The sequence below is a fragment of the Theobroma cacao genome, chromosome 5, assembly GCF_053813885.1.
Source record: "Theobroma cacao isolate CCN51 chromosome 5, ASM5381388v1, whole genome shotgun sequence".
NCBI classification, from domain to species: Eukaryota; Viridiplantae; Streptophyta; class Magnoliopsida; order Malvales; family Malvaceae; genus Theobroma; species Theobroma cacao.
Genome location: NC_142643.1, coordinates 10,366,679 through 10,371,903, shown reverse-complemented (window position 1 = coordinate 10,371,903; position 5,225 = coordinate 10,366,679).

The window sequence follows — 5,225 nt, the reverse complement described above, 5'->3', positions numbered from 1 at the left end:
CATGTATCGAGAGTTTTTCTCTCTTGCAAGTTGCGAGATACAATTGCATTTAATACTAATTCATGTGCAATTGGAGTAAGTAAAATTGGATTGGACCAATAACCTAACCGAATCAAATGCGATTTGAGTAAAATTGTTTGGTTTAATTGGTTTATTGGGTTTATTAATTTAAAAAGTTTGGTCTAATTGGTTTATTTGATCAATTTTCGATTTTAAAATTTTTAAATCGAATTGATCAAAAGATCAAATTAATATTATATATATTAAAATATATAATGTTATATATATTATTTTAAAATTTATATAAATATATATTTTCAATAAACTAAGCTCACGGGGATGGTTGTTTGCAATTGGGTTTGAATTGGGTGTGGGATTAGATTCATAGCTGATGGGATTCTTATTCAGCCATTGTGAGTTTGAGAGGTTCTGCAAGTCCATGCATCTAATATGCCCAAGTTGGATGCTTTTGATTTGGGCTTTTCACTTTATTTTTTCTTTCTTCTTTCTTTGTTCATATTTGTACTCATAAAGTCCAAGTCATTTTGACTTTGACAATTAACAAATAAAATTTATGTATTTAAAAAAAATAATTATAAAAAAATGGTAGTTATCGATCTTCCCTGACCTCTCTCTCCTAAACGTTACATCTAGGAAAAAGGTTCGTTGATGAGAAAAAATAAATGAATTAGGTGCTATCAAAGAGCCATTGCCCGTTAATCCCTCATTCAAAGAGGCTTTAATGCAATTTGGTAATGACGGCCATTTGTTGGAAGGAAATTTATTTTCCGATGACGAGATGGAAGCTGATAGTGCATCAGATGGAAGCAGTGAAATGGAGAATACGGATGGTATGGAAGAATATCCGGATGATTTTTGAATGGAAATTGAGAACGGTATCCTATCTATCAGAATATTAGAGAGGAAGCAAGAAGAACTTATTAAGCGGTGGTAGAAATTGGTCACAGTGAGGATGTTGGGTCCTCCAATTTCATATCGGCTGTTTGGGATAAAATTGTGACTTTCTAGACTCCTAAGGGTAAGTATTCTGTTGTGGACTTAGATGAAAAGGTTTATCTGGTTATATTTGCGGAGGATGGCGATTACTTATGGGCTCTTCTGTACGGCCCTTGGATGATCTAGGGACACTACTTGATGGTGTGACCATGGTCACCGAATTATGTACGGGGCCTGACAGATCTATCCGCAGTTGCAACTTGGGTTAGATTTCCTGAAATGCCACTTCATCTCTATTACAAGTTGGTATTATGACAAAATGGTTCTCTTTTAGGCCATTTGTTAAAAATTGACTATAATATAGGACAGGAGAAGTGAAGTAAATTTGCAAGGATTGCGGTGGAACTTGATTTGACTAAACCCTTGGTACCACAATTTTATATTAATGGATGTATTCAAATGGTGGAGTGTGAAGGTCTTCCTAGAGTTTGTTTTTCATGTGGTGTGTACGGACGTGTCCAAGAAGAATGTCAGAAAAATGGTGAAAACATGTCAAAGCACAACCAAAGTGAGTCTAGGTGTAATAATCAACAGCATGACAAGTCCCCATATAGACCATGGATGCTTGTCATTAGGCGTAAACCTAGAGATACAGAGGGACGATAGAAGGCCATTAACATGGGTAAGGAAAAAGCCAGATTCGATAATGGATCAAGATTTTCGATGCTGGAGAATGACCAAGGGGAGGATGTTGAAGTTGTTGAAGAGGTTGACCATAAGGTAACGAAGGTTAAGGAGGGAACATATCCTATGCAAGGGACTGATAAGGGACACTCAAGGAATTCTATTCCCAAGTTTAGGCAAGTTGATGGTAAATTGGATGGCTATCAAAAGTTCAAGTTATAGTGACAAAATAAAACTAATCAAGTGACTGACATTAAGCAGCAAATTGACAGAATTGGGATGGAGTTGGAAAATTCAAGAACCGATAGTTCTAGGGATACGACAGTGAGTGAGCATTCAGGTTTCAAGGAAAAAAAAGGTGTGCCAATGAAAAAGAAGTAACGTGTCTAATCCCAAGAATAAAAGCATAACACAAGGAAGTCATGGTTGATGAGAGGTTGCTTGATTCGGAGAAACATTAGGCAATTATTATTGTAACTAAACAGATGTCCAATAATTCTCTGAAGGTATCTTCTATGTGGTTGGGTAGTAATAAAGCCATTATTGAAAAAACTGGTGGAATTATCGTGAGCAAAAAGGATGAGCACCCTCTGGATAGAAGAGGTCTTGTTCTTGTTCTGAAGATGTCTCTTAAGAAGATGGTTAGATCAACTAAAAGGGTTCCTCCCTAACAACCAAATGTCCAATCCCAACCCGTAAGAAGGGAAGAGACAATACAAAGTGATCATGTGGAAGAAAGAGATATTACCTTGAGAATGGAGTTAATCGACAATATCATCATGCAAAATGTCATGATGGTGGAGAATAAGAATGAGGGTTTTACTAACCCATAAATCTTTTATCAACTTAATATATGGATTTAAAAATTTTGGTGTGGAACTATCAAGGTGCAGGTGACAGGAAATTTGTCCAAGTATTGAAGGATTTTGTTTGACAGTACAAGCTCTCTATTCTAATTTTATTGGAGCCAAGAATTAGTGGAGTCAAAGTTGACAAAACTATTGGTGCTCTAAAATTTGATAAGTCACATAGAATTGAAGCAACAGGTTACTCAAGTGGCATTTAGGTTTTATGGAAGGAGCACATTTTGATCTCAGTAATTAGAAATCATTCACAATGTATGCATTTGTCTTTGAACTATCCTGTAGGTTCTAATTGGTTCCTAATAGCAGTATATGGAAACTCGAATCCAGCTGGTCGAAAGAGACTTTGGGAAAAACTTTTGGTATTTGCAAGTGAATTATATGGCCCATGGCTAGTGACTGATGACTTCAATGCATTCTTATTCTCTCATGAAAAGATGGGTGGTTCACAGCGAGGTAGTCGGCCTTGTTCAAAGTTTCAACACTTTGTTACTAATTTTAATTTGATTGATCTGGGTTTTAAGGGACCAAAATATACATGGAAGAAAGGTTTAGTTTTGGAAAGGTTGGACAGAGCATTGTGCAATTCAGAGTGGCATCTTTTGTTTCAAGATTCTGTTGTTCATCACATGCCTCGTCTGTATTTAGATCACAGACCATTAGTAATTGAATTATCAAATAAACAGAATACACAAGTACAAGCTAAATTTCATTTCCAGGTAACATGGGTAGCACATAAAGACTTCAACACTTTTGTTCAGCAAACATGGAGTAATTCAGGAGATTTAGAATCTGATTTATTAGCCTTTGCTAAGAAAACATAATAGTGGAATAGGGAGGTCATTGGCAACATTTTCTATAGAAAGAGAAGGTTGTTAGCGAGACTGAGAGGCATAGAAAAGGCATTGGAGAATAATTCTTCTCGGCATCTTTGAGAGGTGGAGCATAGGTTACGATTAGAATATGAAAATGTACTTTGCCAAAAGGAAGCTTTTTGGATGCAAAAAGCAAAGACAGATTGGTTTAGAATGGGTGATGGCAACACTAAATATTTTCATCTTCGCGTGACCCGAAGAAGGAATAAAATGAAGATTCTACATCTTAAAGATTGGAGTGGAAATTGGTGTGATGATCAGGATGTTCTTCAAGTTCAGACAGTGACGCTTGTCAAAAAACTTTACTCTAAGGAAAATGAATGGAGCCCAACTTATCCCATAAGAGGTATGTTCCCTACAATCAATGCTCTTGACTTTAATAACCTGGTCAAACGAATTGAGGGAGAAGAAGTGTATAATGCTTTGTTTGAAATGAAACCCCTCAAAGCCTTAGGAATTGATGGATTTCATGCTTTATTCTTCCAATCGCAATGGTCGGTCATAGGCCAATAATTAATAGATTATGTATCAAGAGTTTTTGAAGGTGGAGATATCAGTGATAGTAAATGTAGATCTCTAATTGTGCTGATTTCGAAATTAATGTCCCTTGAACATATCTCCCAATTTAGTCCAATTAGCCTACTCCGATGGTTTTTAAGTTTTTGATAAAAGTTATAACGAATAGATTAAAGCCTATTATGGGGTCTCTCATTGATGGAACACAATCTAGTTTCATTCATGGGAGACAAATCACGGACAACATAATTATGGATAAAGAGGTGATGCATTCCTTTCGAAAGAAACAAGGTAAAAAAGGTTGGATGATCCTGAAAATAGATCTAAAAAAGGTATACGACAAGCTCAGATGGGAGTTTATCTATGATACCTGATAAAAGGTTGGTATGTTGGTAAAATCATTGATATCCTTGTTCATAGCTGGAAGTGCAATATCTAAAAAATATTATGGAGTGGAATTCATTCTAACTCTTTTCAACTTTCTAGGGGTGTAAGAAAATAGGACACATTTTCACCATATTTATTTCTATTATGCATGGAAAGACTTTCTCATGGTATTAATATAGCGGTTGCTTAAGTTTTACGAAAACCAATCAAATTGAGTCCTCGATGCCCTCCATTGTCACATTTGTTCTTTGCAGATGATCTCATTCTATTTACGAAAGCGTCTATCTCCCAGATGGTAATAATTAAAGTTGTCTTAAAGGACTTTTTTACTTCTCAGGAGAGAAGGTAAGTGTTAAAAGGTCAATATTTTGTTGTTCAAAGAATGTTAATGAGGATCGTATTCGTGAATTACGAACAAATTCAAACTTTGGATATTCAAATGATGTGGGGAAATATCTTGGATTGCCATTGTTTAATAGTTAAGTAGGCAACAATAAGTTCAATTATTTGCTTGATAAAGTGCTAAATAGACTTGGTTCTTGGAAGGCATCTTCGCTTTCTTTTGCTGGAAGATTGACTTTGGTTAAATTGGTATTGACAATTGTCCTTTATTATGCTATGCAAACGATCTCAATTCTGTTGAATGTCTGTAAAAAAATTGAAAGATTATGCAAGAATTTGTTGTGGGACGGTGAGGCAAGTAATCCGAAGGTTCATTTAATTAGATGGCATGATATATGCAAACTTAAACAAGAAGGGGGGATGGGCATTCAAAAATTGAAAACAATGAATGATGCCTTCTTATTAAAGATTATATGGCATCTATTGGTAAGGCCTAACACTCTGTGGGTGCAGATTCTAAAAGGCAAGTATAATTTTGTTATTGCTAGACGTTTGGAGAATATTCAACGTCAAGGAGCCTCAGCCCTATGATCGACTTTAA